The 18,291-nt window shown below is 37.5% G+C and overlaps 1 long non-coding RNA gene across 2 annotated transcripts in view; it reads left to right on the top strand.

The window, feature by feature from the left end:
* The window catches only part of LOC102261003, a 934,325-nt gene that overhangs the window by 261,486 nt on the left and 654,548 nt on the right, over positions 1–18,291 (top strand). For both annotated transcript variants that reach the window (XR_313936.2, XR_001363307.1), the window contains exon 2: positions 5,521–5,617. This is a non-coding gene — a long non-coding RNA (uncharacterized LOC102261003). The remainder of the gene's footprint in view (positions 1–5,520; positions 5,618–18,291) is intronic.

The raw sequence follows: 18,291 nt of genomic DNA, 5'->3' as shown, positions 1-18,291 counted from the left end.
AAAAACTACTTTTTAATGTAAACTGATATACTATTTGTTTTTCCACTGTATGGATAGTTGTACTGATGATGCAAAGGCATAGGTAAAATTGTTAGAGTCTTACCACAGTTCAAGGTGGTAATACTTACAGTATTTTACCACCATATTTGTAGTTTAAAAAAAGGTCAGTTTACTTAAAAGTGTCTTTGATAAAATAGTATAGATTATTATTTTTATAACATCCTCTGAATAAACATGTTTTTAATATTCTGTGTGAAATGATGTGAAATATGCATGAAAAAATTTTGCTGCAAACTGATGTATGATATCTCAAGATAAAGGACTTGTGTGATTGGTTGAGAATGCTGAACTAAAGGACTTGTGTGATTGGTTGAGTTAAATGCTGAACTAACCACCTCTTTTGTGTGAATATACTAAAAACTAGTGAATTGTATACTTTTATTAGAGTGGGTTTTATGATATGTGAATTATATCTCAATGAAATTGTTATTAAAAATAGAAGCTTGATACAATAACCATTTATTTGTTCATGATTCGATAATTAGTTCTGGCTCTCTCACGCGCCGCCACCTGCTTTTGCTGTTTCCTGGAAGCTGACTAGGATTCCATGACGCAGGATGGCCTCGCTCTCATATATGACAGTGCTGGTCCTCTGCTGCTGGGCCACTCAGCTCTTCTGCAGGTGGCTTCTCATTCTCCATTAGTCTAGATAGGCTTCGTCATTGCATGGAACCTCAGGGCAGCAAGTAGAAGCTGCAAGGCCCCATGAGGTCTAATCTAGGGAGTCACAGACTATAAATTCCAATACAGTCTTTTTGTTGTTGTTAATCCTCACCCGAGGATATATTTTCCATTGATTTTTAGAGAGTGGGAAGGAGGGGGAGAGACAGAGAGAGAAACATCAATGTGAGAGAGACACAGAGATACATCGATTGGTTGCCTCCCACAAGTGCCCTGGCCGGAGCCTGGGATCAAGCCTACAACATGACCTTGACTGGAATCAAACCCAATACCCTTCAGTCCATAGGCTATGCTCTAACCACTGAGTCAAACAAGCTAGGGCATTCTTTTCTTTTTTTAATCATTTTTTTAATTTTTCAATTATAGTTGACATACAATATTATATTAGTTTCAGGTGTACAACCCAGTAATTAGACATTATGTAACTTATTAAGTGATCATCGTGATAAATCTCGCACCCATCTGACATAATACATAGTTATTAGAATATTATTGACTATATTCCCTATGCTGTACTTTACATCCCCATGACTATTTTGTATCTTCCAACTTATACTTCTAGATCCCTTCATCTTTTTCAACCATCACCCTAACCTCCCCTTCCATCTGGCAACCATCAAATAATTTGGTGGTTATGAATTCCTTCAGCTTTTTTTTTAAGGTTCATAGATAGAGGCTTGTTTTATTTATTTATTATTTTTTTCATTTTTTTCTTTATTGATTAAGCTATTACATATGTGTCCTTATTGGCCCATTTCCCCCCTCCCCCATTCATTCCCTCACCCCCCTGTTGTCTGTGTCCATTGGTTAGGCTTATATGCATGCATACAAGTCTTTTGGTTGATCTCTCCCTCTTACACCCACCCTCTCCTGCCTTCCCTCTGAGGTTTGACAGTCTGAATGATCTTTCTCTGCCTCTGGATCTCTTTTTGTTCATCAGTTCATGTTGTTCATTATATTCCACAAGTGAGTGAGATCATGTGATATTTTTCTTTCTCTGACTGACTTATTTCACTTAGCATAATGCTCTCCAGTTCCATCCATACTGTTGCAAATGGTAAGAATTCCTTCTTTTTACTGCAGCGTAGTATTCCATTGTGTAGATGTACTACAGTTTTCTAATTCACTCATCTGCTGATGGGCACTTAGGCTGTTTCCAAATCTTAGCTATGGTAAATTGCACTGCTATGAACATACAGGTGCATATATCCTTTCTGATTGGGAATCACCAGAAATGGGTGAACAGTGTGATCCAGGTTGATGGAGACTCAGCTGTGGTGCCTGCCTGCCAGCTCTGTGGGAATGGGCTCAGAAAAGGAACAATGGTCTCTGCCAGCACTTTTGTCTGGAGAAAGCTGCCCCTCCAGGTCTCACTCTGATGGCAGACACTTCATTCCCTTCCCGTATGTCCCTGGTGCCTTTCAAGTTGCTGTTCAAGTGCTGGAACTCGGAGGAAGTGAGTCTGATTATGTCTGTGCATGAGCCCTTTAAGAGGAACTGTCTGGGACTCCAGAGACCTCCGGCTCACTCAACCATATTCCCCACTGGTTTTTACAGCAATTAGTTATGGGGACTTCTCTTCCCAGCATGGCGATCCTGAGCTTGGGGCCTGGTGTAGGGTTGGGACTCCTGTCTCCTCAGGAGGAATTTCCGAAGCAGAGATGTACCTCCAAATTTAAAAAAAATATATATTTTATTGATTTTTTTACAGAGAGGAAGGGAGAGGGACAGAGAGTTAGAAACATCGATGAGAGAGAAACATACATCAGCTGCCTTCTGCACACCTCCCACTGGAGATGTGCCCGCAACCAAGGTACATGCCCTTGGCCGAAATCGAACCTGGGACCTTTCAGTCCACAGGCCGACGTTCTATCCACTGAGCCAAAGCGGCTAGGGCAGTGGTCAGCAAACTGAGGCTCACTAGCCACATGTGGCTCTTTGGCCCCTTGAGTGTGGCTCTTCCACAAAATACCACTGGGCTAGGGCTACCTCCAAATTTTTATCCACCACACATGGGTGTGGGACCAGCCCGTTCTGTCCCTCCTACCAGTCTCTACTTGGCTTCTTTATATCTTTAATTACAGGAGTTCTGTCCAGCTAGATTTCAGGCAGTTTTCAGTGATGGTTTTTCTGTAATTTAGTTGTACTTTTGGTGTTAACTACTTTTTCATTTAACACAATTTCAATGTGGAAGTGTGATTGACAGTCCAAATGGAATTTTTGAGACTTAGGTATTTGATGTATATTTCTCCAAAATAAACAAAATGACCTTGTAATGTCAAAGAAAGTAACTATTTTGTATTTCTAGTTGTTGCCAGCTATCAAATTTGAACTTTCTAGTGAAAATTAAAATTTTGAAAATCTTTTGTATGCCCCCATAAGGTTGACAACTTCCCAATACTAAAAAAAAATTTAAAAAAATCTGATGAGACTTGTGTTATTAAATGTAATTTTTTGGTATTGTGTAATTAAATCTGCAATAATATGAATATGTGCATATTTGCTCAATTGGACTAGCACTCAGATTGTTATTCACATTTCAGTTCTATGGCTCACTGGATGTCTACAATTTAGCCTCACATTCATTTCTCCATCAATAAAATGAATGTAGTAGAATTCCTTTTCAGAAAGTTTATGAATATTAAATGAAATAATATATAAAAATTAACACATTGTAGGACATCAATAAATGTTATCACTCTTTTAATTAATATAAATAATTGTGATAACATACCTGTTTCATGGGATATATTGGAGAATAGATAATAAATTAAATGGAAAGTATCTCAAAGATAAAGAATATTAGATTCTTCATTTTCCTTCTTCCCATTCTCCAGCATCTCACCTTCAATCTGAAAATAAAATATACATTCTATAACAGAGTGCTTGAGGGAAACAGAAACTATATCTGTTGTTTTAATAAAGAAAATGTAATATAAAGGACAGGTTAAACAGGTGTTAGAGAACTGGAATGGAGAAGGGGGACTTTGAAGTTATATAGAGAGAGTGGGCACCAGGAAACAGGCCCACCCTTAGTGCCTGGGGACCAAAGGAAGAATCGGGGTTACTAGGAACTTGGAAAAGGACCCTGTAGAGCTGAGGTCCACACTTAGTGGGGTGCTGTGCAGCCAGTGTTGGTAACTCAGGAGCTCAGTGGAGAGGCCTTAGGGAGCTCAAACTCAAGAACTCTCAGGAAGGGATGCAAACAGCCTATTGCTGGCAACTCTGAGAGGGCAGAATGAGCTGGTTCTGGAAGGACTTGGAAAATCTGTAGACAGACTAATTTCTGCTGCCAGGATAAAGGATGATTGTGGAAACAACACTGCCAGCAAAACATGTGAAGGAATAAGCTCCGCCCTCCCCACATCCTGCCTCCCCCAAACCAGCCTCTCAGTGGTGCCACCATTGCAGAACCTAACAGGAAGTCAGCTGGCAAAGAGAAATGCCTGCAGCAACCCAGCCCCGCAATCTCAGTGCAGAATATAGAAGCTGGGTTTGGGGCTATGAACCAATAGCTTAAACACTGACAAAATTCTTAGCTAACTTCTATTGAGAGGCAAATTAGAATGGACTTCTTTGTTCAAGGAATGTACCTGAAGTAAACTTATCAAGAGGTCTTGAGATGTGAGTATTATGGGACGGACCATGTGGACTCATTTTCATATCTAGTTTTTTGGGGAGACTCACTTGTGACATACAGCACAATTGTAATAACTATTTTTGTAGAAATAGAAATCCAGAAAGCCACTAGGAGAATAAAATAATGAAATTTGTTCTAGAGTGACTAATTTAAAATTGATCCCTATAACATGCCTCCTTAAGCTTGAGATGTTTCACACAATCAGGTTTCAGTATTTTCATTAGTGTGATTCACACAACCAACATTTTATCTATCTATCATCTATCTATCTATCTATCTATCTATCTATCTATCTATCTATCTATTTTAAAGGCTTACGTTGTAATGAAACCAACATAGCTATTAAAAGAGACTTGGGCTGGTGAAAAAATGTGATTTCATTGTATTTTATGTGATTTCAGTGTAATTTATTTCAATAATTTTGACTTTAAAGTGTGTGTGTGTGTGTGTGTGTGTGTGTGTGTGTGTGTGTGAGAGAGAGAGAGAGAGAGAGAGAGATCTAAATATCACTACACTTTTGCAACAGAGCATAATACCTGGTAAATTTATGAATGAGGTTTCCATTTGCTAAATTGTCAAGGCTACTATATTATATGTTTTTCATAATAAAGTTATTAAAGGCAATAAATAAATATGTTTCAATATCATACCATGGCTTTATTTTATGCATTAATCTTTTAGAATGACATCCACAACATCTTAAAAAGAGACAAGTTATAACATTCAAATTATTTTTCTTTCTCTGACATGCTTGCTGTAACTTGATTGCTCTTGTGCTTTTTTTCTTCATCTAAAGGCTTTAAATCATTGATTAACTGCAAGTATTCAGTTTGATGTGGAAGTTGTTTTATACCCTACTTATTGCTTTCTAATATCTATTTAAGAATACCCGTTGGTTTACAAAAGCAAATATAATGAAACTAATGATCTGAAAATGCTAGCAATAGTGCCATCAGGGATGGATGTCATACATTGGATGGGGTTGTGAATCTGCCGCCTGGAAATACATTTGGGATTTTTTCAGAATCAGATCAAAAGCAGCCAGATGGAAAATGACATAAGGACCTTGAGATAAGCACTATTGGAAGAAGCTAAGTTTTCTCCCATGTTCACAAGCACTTTTGTTCTATTTCATTTAGGGAATCCTTTGGAGATGCTTTCAAGATGTAGAACCCTTTTATGTGAAGTAACCCACATGAAGTTGCAGCGTCCACATTGAAGTCACTTCATATTATGGTAGGATGAAATGCTTCTTAATATGTTTGCCTGTGGAAAATGTGATGAGAAGTGTGTGTGTAAACAAAATTATGAAGGTTTGCAACCCAATACATAAGTTTGAGATTCAAAGAAAACTTTTTTCATGGTTTTGCAATGATTATTTTATGGATCCTTAAGAGGGTTGGGTATAATAGGGAACACAAGTGTGTTACTATTAATGTCCTATGATAGTATTTACATTATTTATATTAGTCAATAGGTCAACACACAGCTGGAGGAGGTAAGTACTGTCTTCGCAGGCAGTACCGATGTTTAAAACAGAGTTCAGAGAAATTAAAACCTTATCCAGGGTCTCAAAGCTAATAAGTGGAACAAGAGCGATTTAACTCTAAGCTCTACTATTTCTGCTGTCATGTGACGGGCGAGGAGCCAAAGAATTAACATAGGCCGAGGGCAAGACCCTCAAGTTTAAACTGGCATTTAGAAAAGGGTCATAATTGCCTTCCCTCACACAGAAAATCTAAGTGAAGAAATTGTCTTTATACTTTCACTGCTTTTGAAAAGAGTTCTGTAAGCCTTGACTAGTTACAGAGATAACAGTGTTTCAAAGAAATTGAAAGTTATAGAAATGCTAACAAGAAATTTGTGCTATAATTTCCCCATTCACCTTTGCTATGAAATGAAAATCTGTAGTAGGCTTCCTATATGCAATACCCTGCATATGTAAACTAATTACATATGGCTGATGATATACTTTAGTGAAAATAGTGCTAATCCTTCCTTCACAGCTAACTGGTATACAACTCAAGAAATATGACTTTCGTTTCCCTTTTCTGTTACTTGTACCATGAGGTTGCTGCAAGATTCCACTGAAATAAAATAGATGGAAAACACGTAAAATTCTTTCTGGCACCTAATAGGTGTTCAATAAATAGAAGCCATATCAAAGACCTTATGAAGTAACAGCTATTAAAATATAAGCCATTATTTTGCTGTAGGTCTATCCATGAAAATGCATAATTAAATAAATGCTTATGTAAAATATGATATCATGTAGAATACATTTGTTTGGGGGAATTGCTGATCGCTGATTGAAAACTTTAGATATTTCAATACATTTTAGGGGATTAGTTTACAGTTGGCAGAACATAGGCTCTTTTATCCTAGAGACTTGGCAATACCACTGGATATTGTGGATCTAGCTGTCATGCCTGAAAATTCTCTCTAACACATATTCCCTAGTGATTGCACACCAGAGACCCACTCTGTCCCCTTGAGTCAGATTCGCTTGGGTTATTCGACAGTGACATCTTGGGAGCCTGTGAAGCATTCTCTTGTGGCTTCCGTGCTACAGAGTCTTGCTTCTGTGTTGGCAATAATCAGCAATATTTCTGTGAGAGCAGGTTCCATGCCTACAGTTGAAGATTACATTTTAACTTTCTATGTTGTGTAAAGGGGGAAAAAAACTAACTTTCACTGTGAATTTCAGTCACCTTCAGTTCCAATGTGAGGTTCATTTCTTTCTTTTTTTTCAATGGTGGAGTAAATGCGTGTAAGATTAATGAATGCAATGAAGATATTAGGCTGGAATCGCCAACATAAATAGACAAAGGTTCCCCCCACAGCACTTTGGGAAGGGAATCTAGGCCATTCTTTATTTCAGCTATTTTGAATTAGTTTACATTCTCAAAACAACTGCAAACTTGTCCATGTCCCTCCTATACTGCATTACTTTTCAATTCAAGAGTTTTGTGCAGAAGATATTAACAACTCCAAATTTCCACTTTACATCCAGTTTTGGGTTGAGTTAAAAAGTTGTTGTTGTTTCTTTACAATAAAATTTTAGTCACTTAGGGCCTCATTTTTCTTTGCTGTTTCTCTGTAATAACCCTGTATTTGCTTCATGCCTTACTAACTCTAAGATAGTGAATTACTTCTTTTAATCTCAGTAATCTCATCATAAGATGAGGATTATAAACAGTTACATTGCAGACATTTAAGGATTACAGAAAATATGTGCAAATCACCTACTTCTTAGACTGTCACTAATGATCTTATATTGTAGCTCTATATCTAGATCTGCGAGTAGGTTTGATAATATGTGAATCCCCAAAGCTCCTTGGAATCTTCCAGAATAAGGACAAAATTGTTTCAAAAGTTTGGATGTCTTATGAAGGGGTGTTGTTATGGGAAGCCTCAACTTGGACATAAGTGCCTAAACCAGGAAAATACACATTTTATTTTCTAATTATCAGGCCAAGGTAACTAGGTTTGTTTATATGGTAATGTGCCTTTATGATGAGCTTTTTCATATTTGTATCTCTAGGCCAAATATTTCCGAAGCTTTAAAGTGTTTACAAACCTGGAAAGTTTATAAAATACATAGAGTACAAGATGTTTTTCTCAGGATCTTGCTCAGGACAGGTTGGGCTTGGGTCCTAAGTGTCCACATGTTATATGTAATTATTTACAACAGAAACAATTCTGGTATACACCACTAACTGGGGCTTAATATTATTTTCCTTGAAGCTTTAAGTTTTACACAATCTATTCCTGGAGATTTATTATTATAGATCAAATTGAACCACTTCAGTATCTGTTAAGATAAATAATTTTTAAAAAAGATATGCTTCAATAATTTGGCAATAGAGTGGCTTTGCAAAGATTTTTTTATCCCATGAACATATAAGAAGTTAATAGAACAAATAAGTAGAAATAAATAAATACCATCCTAATTAATAACAGGAGTTCTAGTTTGGTTAATGCTTATTGAAAACCTGATAACTGGTTTATTTCATGTGCATTCATTTAGCAAATATTCATTCTAGTTCTTTTTAGTAGTTTGTATCCCCATTCTACAGATTAAAGAAAATAGCTTTATAGAAGTCAGGGGTTCAACAAGTTATAAAGTTATGGAATGATAGGGCGAGGACTTAATCTTGACACCAAGTCGGTATGCAACTGGTACAGCTGCTACCTAATCCTAGGATAACTCAATTTTCCAGTCCTGAAAGGTTTTATTTTATGGCAGCTAATAGCATAAGCACATATGGGAACAATCGCCTGCATTTGTTTTGTTTAAGCTCTTAAACACTTAATTTACCATCACCTTTGAAGTTAGATGTTGAAAGGCATCAGTAGCTTCGGGCTATTTTATCTGCTTTGCAAGGCTATTCAGAAATTTTCTTAATAAATGTCTCAAGTATCTTCTGCAAATTCTTGTTGTTTTTCGCCAATGTGCTTGTTGATTTTCATTAGTTCTGCTGTATTTGAATATCCTCTCTCAGTTAAATAAACTATCAGAGTTTTCCCCCAGCTCAATACCTGGTAATATGATTATATATTTTGTATCTAGGTTTAACTATGTGTCCAAGTTCTACCCAATGAAGTCTGAGCTACAATAATTTGTGCCATTTCTAGGTCACATCCTTAAAGGTTCTATGCATATGCTTCTCCTCCTTCTTCCTCTAGTAACTTGGAAAATGATTGTGGGATGGGATGTCCTGGCGAGTCATCTTATATCTTACAGACAAGGACAGCTGTCTAAAGATAAAAGAACAACGTAGAAGCAGTCTGGCTTCTTGGCTTAATTTATAGAGCAAAACAGTCGCGATTGCTTCCTGCTGAATGTTACGTGAAAGATAAATCAGTTTGATTTGCTTAGCCATGGCAACTAAGCCATTTTACATGACAGAATATACACCCTAATGAATTAATGCATTCTTCCATAAATGCATTAGCCATGAATGCCCTGAATTCTGTGACCCTTTGAGAAGTCAATCTTAGCCTGGAAAGAAGCACAAGGCCCTTAAATAAAGGACACTATGACAGTTATCTGGCTGTTGTGTATCTAGGCTTTGAAGCATCTCACCTTGCTCATCTTACTTTTCATACTATTCTCCTGACCATCTTCCTTTGGCCCTGTTTTTCTTTTAGTCTGTCCTCTTCCAGAGTAGTACATAAATGTGTTTCTTTTTCACCTCTTCTTGCTACAGCGTTTATCTTTCATGCATTCACAGTGTGAAGAAGGCAAATCTTAGATAACAGGAATAATGAACCCTGAGATGAACCTCAGTGTACTGGTGCTGCTTAAAAACATTCCAAGTAAACTTAAAAAAAACACATCAGGTTATCCAAATAAAATTTTCCTACAGACTACATTAAGTAGACTTCTTAACTTCTGACACCTAGATAACAATGTCCAAATCCACACAACCTATGAGATTTTCTTCATTGTTTCTTCTCTTCACTCAATCCCTCACCTGGTCTGTCCTCATTTGCATCCAGGACAAAACTAAATTTTGTTTTCACATTGATTATGTACCTTTGAATCTTTAGTTTAGAGATTTTAAATATATAGTTAATCTGTAGCCAAAGAATGCCTTAATGCCTTATGGATGCAGTGTTCTCCTAGCTCCATAATCTACTCTTGAGTTATGCTTTAGCTGCAATTCCACTATAGAGCATGCTCCCTACCAAACTACTGGTTTGACTACTATATTGGCACTCTGGGACCCAACCTGACTTCGTTTGGCTCTTTATTTTGCCTCTTAATAATGCAGTATTTGCATCTTCTGACTAGCGGAGTGCATGGTTAAAATACGTGCCTTAAACTATCTCATGGTTGGTTGACAACTACAATGGCAATATTTTATTATTCTCTGTCACTCTCTTGATGCTTCTTCTATTTCTGAGCATATTTGTTGGCGCTTTCAACTTAATGGTCTACACACAGTATTGCATTTATTTTTATTTTTAAATATATTTTTATTGTTGATAGTATTATAGATATCTCTCATTTCCCACCTCCTTTACCCCCTCCTCTCAGCCCCACCCCCAGGTCTTTACTACCCTATTGCCTGTGTCCATGGGCTATGCATATAAGTTTATAAGTTCTTTGGTTTATGTCTTCTCATCCCCCCAACCCCTCATTGAGATATGTCAGTCTGTTCCATGCCTTCGTGCTTTGGGTCTTATTTTGTTGGTCAATTAATTTCGTTCATTAGATTCCACAAATAAGTGAGATCATGTGATATCTGTCTTTCTCAGATTGGCTTATTTCACTTAGAATAATATTTTCACAGTATTTCCTTTAAATCCCCTAAAGCACTGAGGTAAGTATAATGACCACACTTTAATCACTGACTCAGCAAACACTTGCTTAGCATTTCTTTTTGGTCAGGCATTATTTTAGGCAACTGGGGGAGGAAGATTATCAATAAGCCCTCTAGTTGCTCACTCTCAAATAGGAAAGCTAAATGAAATGTGTTGTTGTTTTTTTTAAAATCTTCTAAATGTAATAGTATAAAACTTAAGTCTTAGGAGCAAGGATCAGAGAAAAATGCTCAGTTTTCTTGGAGAGGGAAGGAGGATATGTTTCATGGAGATTCTACCTCAATTCAATGTGAGAAGAAAAGGAGGCAGATTCTGGCATATTGGATGATTGTTTTCATAATATCATAGATAGTTGATGGCAGAACAGAGATAGGGATTCACACAGGTACTTCTGATGTAACAGCCCATGCCATCAGCTATTCTTGCTGCAGAGTTCTTTAGTTTTATCTAGGTTTAACTATGTGTCCAAGTTCTACCCAATGAAGTCTGAGCTACAATAATTTGTGCCATTTCTAGGTCACATCCTTAAAGGTTCTATGCATATGCTTCTCCTCCTTCTTCCTCTAGTAACTTGGAAAATGATTGTGGGATGGGATGTCCTGGCGAGTCATCTTATATCTTACAGACAAGGACAGCTGTCTAAAGATAAAAGAACAACGTAGAAGCAGTCTGGCTTCTTGGCTTAATTTATAGAGCAAAACAGTCGCGATTGCTTCCTGCTGAATGTTACTTGAAAGATAAATCAGTTTGATTTGCTTAGCCATGGCAACTAAGCCATTTTACATGACAGAATATACACCCTAATGAATTAATGCATTCTTCCATAAATGCATTAGCCATGAATGCCCTGAATTCTGTGACCCTTTGAGAAGTCAATCTTAGCCAAAGAAGCACAGGTGGCAAGCTTATGGCAATGCTACTGTCTTCAAATATCTGTTGTATACCACTCGATCAGTCATCTATTCCTCCACTGCTACCTTATTTCAGACTCCCTCTTGAAGGTGGAAGCTTCAAATATCTACATACCCAAGGTTTGGTTTTAAGGACTATATATTTATAGACTATAATAAGCCAGACATTATATGATTTAGAACTATACAAATACATGCTAAATTTGTGTTTTATGTCAACTTTGAAAAAGTTAGGTGTGTGTGTGGGGGGAGCAGAGAGGTGGGAGTAAATACATATGAAGATCTCCAACTAAGTATGGTTGTTTTTTGAAAAGCTGCGCAGGGAGGGTAGGAGGAGACATATCCCCAAGTCTCCATCATTCCCCAGGCTTCCTACCAACAAGCATTTTCAGTTTATTCATGATGTTATTGGATAGCTGCTTTTTGGATAACTCAAACATTAGTGTCAAACCTTTGAAAATAACTACCACCCAAATATTTTGCAATGCTATTATTCTCTAGTTAATTTTACCATCACATTTTACACATATATAGACCATTAATTTTATAAGTTAAAAAATTGATGCATATAAAAGGTTTCAGGACTTATATATTAAATGAATGAAAGATTTATCCTAATTGTAAAAAGCAAAGTGATGAGTTTTAAATCTTTCTTGAGAACATGAGTACAATTATACTATAATATGTGTAAGTTTTTGTCTGGTTTTGAAGATCTATTTCCTGATTCAGTGAGCATACTTTATCTTGCCTGAGCTTATCACACTGTATTTGATAATTTAATTGCACAGTATCATTACCAGTGCCAAGGAGGTGCTCATGGTGTTGTCACTGTATATGGCTCCAAGCTGTGACACAGAATCAGTGAGAAAAGAATACGAGTAAAGCTTTTTTTCTTCTCAGTTTTGAAGAGTGACAGTAAAATTGTGATTGCAGCATAGTTAAACTACCCTATTGCCTGTGTCCATGGGCTATGCATATAAGTTTATAAGTTCTTTGGTTTATGTCTTCTCATCCCCCCAACCCCTCATTGAGATATGTCAGTCTGTTCCATGCCTTCGTGCTTTGGGTCTTATTTTGTTGGTCAATTAATTTCGTTCATTAGATTCCACAAATAAGTGAGATCATGTGATATCTGTCTTTCTCAGATTGGCTTATTTCACTTAGAATAATATTTTCACAGTATTTCCTTTAAATCCCCTAAAGCACTGAGGTAAGTATAATGACCACACTTTAATCACTGACTCAGCAAACACTTGCTTAGCATTTCTTTTTGGTCAGGCATTATTTTAGGCAACTGGGGGAGGAAGATTATCAATAAGCCCTCTAGTTGCTCACTCTCAAATAGGAAAGCTAAATGAAATGTGTTGTTGTTTTTTTTAAAATCTTCTAAATGTAATAGTATAAAACTTAAGTCTTAGGAGCAAGGATCAGAGAAAAATGCTCAGTTTTCTTGGAGAGGGAAGGAGGATATGTTTCATGGAGATTCTACCTCAATTCAATGTGAGAAGAAAAGGAGGCAGATTCTGGCATATTGGATGATTGTTTTCATAATATCATAGATAGTTGATGGCAGAACAGAGATAGGGATTCACACAGGTACTTCTGATGTAACAGCCCATGCCATCAGCTATTCTTGCTGCAGAGTTCTTTAGTTTTTTACTATTTCTGCAATTGAATGCTATTCACAAGTTTGTACTCCCTGCCTCCACCAGTATTCCTCTCGCCTCTCAGTTATAGTTATACTATAATTAATGGTGGAGATAATTTACAAAGTTCCAGATCTTTAGCTTCCATATGTACTCTTAGCTAAGAATGGTCCAAATGAGATTCCACTTATGACCTCTCAGTTCTAGGTTCCCCACCTTCTCTTTCACAATCCCTTCTCTCTCACTTTACAAAACAAAGGTGTGCTTCTCATTCTTCTCCTCCTTCCCAGGGTATGCCATCTTGAGGTTAAAAACCTCAGTGATAATCAGCTAAGGGAAGATTTAAGAATAAGGTGCAGCTCCCACAGGGATAGGTCCAGGAAAGCAAATCTAAGTAGATCCGGGAAGAAATAAAGGGGAAACACCTTATTTATTTAGGTGGCAAGCTTATGGTGCTACTGTCGAAAGATAAATCAGTTTGATTTGCTTAGCCATGGCAACTAAGCCATTTTACATGACAGAATATACACCCTAATGAATTAATGCATTCTTCCATAAATGCATTAGCCATGAATGCCCTGAATTCTGTGACCCTTTGAGAAGTCAATCTTAGCCTTATTTATTCAGGTGGCAAGCTTATGGCAATGCTACTGTCTTCAAATATCTGTTGTATACCACTCAATCAGTCATCTATTCCTCCACTCCTACCTTCTTTCAGACTCCCTCTTGAAGATGGAAGCCTCAAATATCTACATACCCAAGGTTTGGTTTTAAGGACTATGTATTAATAGACTATAATAAGCCAGACATTATATGATTTAGAACTATACAAATACATGCTAAATTTGTGTTTTATGTCAACTTTGAAAAAGTTAGGTGTGTGTGGGGGGAGCGGAGAGGTGGGAGTAAATACATATGAAGATCTCCAACTAAGTATGGTTGTTTTTTGAAAAGCTGCGCAGGGAGGGTAGGAGGAGACATATCCCCACGTCTCCATCATTCCCCAGGCTTCCTACCAACAAGCATTTTCAGTTTATTCATGATGTTATTGGATAGCTGCCTTTTGGATAACTCAAACATTAGTGTCAAACCTTTGAAAATAACTACCACCCAAATATTTTGCAATGCTATTATTCTCTAGTTAATTTTACCATCACATTTTACACATATATAGACCATTAATTTTATGTTAAAAAATTGATGCATATAAAAGGTTTCAGGACTTATATATTAAATGAATAAATGAATGAAAGATTTATCCTAATTGTAAAAAGCAAAATGATGAGTTTTAAATCTTTCTTGAGAACATGAGTACAATTATACTATAATATGTGTAAGTTTTTGTCTGGTTTTGAAGATCTATTTCCTGATTCAGTGAGCATACTTTATCTTGCCTGAGCTTATCACACTGTATTTGATAATTTAATTGCACAGTATCATTACCACATAAGTGCCAAGGAGGTGCTCATGGTGTTGTCACTGTATATGGCTCCAAGCTGTGTCACAGAATCAGTGAGAAAAGAATACGAGTAAAGCTTTTTTTCTTCTCAGTTTTGAAGAGTGACAGTAAAATTGTGATTGCAGCATAGTTAAATATCTAGATGTTGCCTTAGAATTCAAAAGAAGTGTCAGGCTTCTCACCCCTTTCTGGCATTGGTCATAATCCCTATGCTTTTTATAGCCTTTGAGCAAATGATCAGCTTGCAAATTTTGTCACCTTTATATCCCATAGTAAACTTCATTACTCAATTAGCTTATTTTCCTTTAACTTATTTTTTCTTTCTTCCATTTTTAATCCCTCTCTCTCTCCTTTTTCTCTCCCTTTCTTTGTGAGGAGGGAGAGTGGTGATAATTTGAGGTACAGAGGTAAGTATGAGTGTTCCTTTTAAGATGCATTAGTCAGTTTTCTTCTTTGCATGAGCATTTAAAGCAGAAAGTGCATAAATAAAATTAATTGCATAACTATCTAGACACCTGTCAAAATCTTGACGTGTTCAGTCCCTATAATTGGCATTATATATTCAAAGTAAGTTTTGCAAACAGCAGGAGCACAGCTGTGTGAGAGCTGCCTATTAAATAGAGGCAATCTGTGATGATGGGAGGTCTGTCAGCAATTCTTCATAGTTATCACAACCAAGAGGCAGAGTCTCACAGATCCGCCTTCCCCATTCCTGCTTCTCACACATACACACATACAAAGAGCCTGTTCTATGATTTTCTACTGTGATCTTATTAAATGTCTTGACATATAACCAAAACAGCTGTTAGTTAAGATAATATTTGTTTCAATAACAAAAACACGCGCCAAGATGTGTATAATTTTAAGCACAATAGAATTTTACTTCTCAGTCATTTAAAGTAAAAATTAGATGGATGGAACATGATCTTATTCAAATAGAGTTTCAAAGAGCTGGGCTCCTCCCATCTTCTTTCTTGCTATTTTCAAAATGTGAATTTTAAGATGTGAAATTAACTAACCCTCGTTAGTTTCATTTAGCTGGCAGAGGGGGCTTTACTAAAGTCATAATTGATTATATTATCATAGTTACAATGCTGTGAAAGCATAGTTGCATTAGGGATTATCTCTACCTAGAGATAGCAGGGAAGACTACGTAGAAGAGAGGCCATTTAATCTGGGGCTAGAAGCATGTCTTTTCAGGTAGAGGAGAGACTTTTAGGGAGCATTAAACTCATGGTCAAATATGTGAAAAAAGGCTGGCAGCCCAGAGTTGTGAAAGAACATGGCATAAGCAGAAATACAAAGTTCTTGTGTATGTCTGGAAAATAGTTTCTTTATAATAGGATGTAGGGGTCTAGGGAAGCCAGTTTGTGGAAGATGATTACAGGTTTAAGGGCGAGTGGAATAGTAGGTCTTTGAGTGAGGTCCTAGCAGAGGAAGGAGTGGACGGAGATCCCCCTGCATGTCACTTCTGCACTGTCAGCACCCCGGATCTTCAATAGCTTTCTAAATGCAGACCATAAGGCACTCCCCCTCACTCACCCTGTGGAGCTGTAAAAGGGATACAGCTACACACACAGCATTTGCAGAAATAAAATAAGTGGTAGGGAAGTAATGAAAAAAGGCCAAGTGCTTTCTTTATTATATTTATAATATTATAATAGTTTCAGGAGAAGCGGAGTTTATTGACTTTAAATTTAAGTTGCCCTTGCATAAATATGACAGAGCACAGTATCTTGTTATTGAACACTCCCTGCTTCATGGTTCAATTACTGCTTAAGATCGCTTGTTTCTTAGCAATATATATTCCAGGATAACAGGATGGGAAAGTCACGGAGATGTGAAATAATATAGTGTGCCTTATAGTGCATAGTATATGATATATATAATAAAATTTGAGACTAGAGAGTGAATTGAAGAGAAGTAATTACGCAAAAAAGGAACCAGTGCTTAAAGGTTTGGAAAATTCTCAGGCTATTGCATTATTGCATTACAAAAAAATGATGAAACATGTTTTCTATATTAAAGGTGTGGCTAGACTACCATCCTATGAAGAGAGGATCCAGGGGTTAGTCCGCTATCTCAGCCTAAATCAGGCATAGAGATGGGATTATATCCACATAGATGCTCAGTTTAGATTAAAGGGGACAGAGACTGGATGAAATAAAGGAAGGTTTTGGACTTTTAGCATCCTACAGGACAAGACAATACTATGCACTATCCAACTGTGAACATGCCTTGTCCTTCCAGAAAATGGAAGAATGGTCCTGAGGGTAATTCAGAGATCAGCTCAGGGCTAGACGGGCAAGGCTGCCAACCACAACCAGAGTAGGGCTTCCTCCAAGGCCTCTGCCCCAGCGGGTCCAGAAGGAGGAGCTGCTACCCAGATGAACCTGGAAGCCAGACCATAAAGCCACAGATGATTTTCCTCAAGCCTTGAGATCCAATGCAGTTTGCCTCACTAGGTTTTGGACATTCTTGGGACCCCTCAACCCTTTCTTCTTTTTGATGCCTCCCTTTTGGAATGTCAAATGCCTGTGCTATGTCTGTTTCACCACTGCATTTTGGAAGTGCATGTCTGCTTTCATAGGATCACAGCTGGAGAGAAATCTTTCCTCAGGTTGAATCATATCTAGAGTCATACCCACATTGGACTTAGATGATATTTAGATGAGACTAGACTTGGATTTCACAAATGGTTGGGTTATGATTTTGGGGGCTACTGGGATGGGATGAATGTATTTTTCAGGCAGACAATATGAATTTTGGAGGACAGAGGGCAGAATATTATGTACTGAGCAACACCGCCCCGCCCCCCGCCAATCTGTAATTTGAAGCCCTAACCTTCAATATGACTGTATTTACAGATAGATTCGTTAAGGACATAATTGAGGCCATAAGAAAAGGGTCCTAATCCAGTAGGACTGCTGTTCTTTAAAAGAGCAGGAGGAGGCACCAAGAGTGTGTCCCCACAAAGGTAAGGCTCTGTGAGGACACATTGAGAAGATGGCTGGCCTGCAAACTAAGAAGGGATCTCTCATCACAATCAGTTCTGTCAGAATCTTGATCTTGGATTTCTGTGAGAAAATAATTTTCTGTTGTTTAAGCCACCCAATCTGTGGTATTTTTTTTTTATGGCAGTCTCAGCAAACTAACAAAATGTGTTCAAATGTGACTGATCAGTTATGTGATTATAATTATTAGTAATAGTGGTATTTACCATATGTCAGGTAATGCAAGCCCCATATGTACATTATCTCATTAATGCCTTAAAAGCCCTTGGTGGTAGTTCTCATCATCACTCTTTTACAGATTAAGAAATTAGGTCAAAGGAAAATCACTGTATCTCCAAGTAGTAGAGAACTCATTATTATTCCCTTACTAGAGGCCCTGTTCATGAAATTCATGCACTCTAGCGGGGGGAGTCCCTCAGCTCGGCCTGCGCCCTCTCGCAGTCTGGGAGCCCTCGGGGTATGTCCGACTGCCCCTCGGGGAGTGGGCCTAAGCCAGCAGTCGGGCATCCTTAGTGCTGCCATGGAGGCGGGAGTGGCTCCTGCCCCT

This window comes from Myotis brandtii, unplaced genomic scaffold (genome assembly GCF_000412655.1).
Source record: "Myotis brandtii unplaced genomic scaffold, ASM41265v1 scaffold375, whole genome shotgun sequence".
Classification (NCBI taxonomy): Eukaryota; Metazoa; Chordata; class Mammalia; order Chiroptera; family Vespertilionidae; genus Myotis; species Myotis brandtii.
Note: the sequence above shows the minus strand (reverse complement) of the source record. Positions and strands in the feature narration are given on the sequence as shown.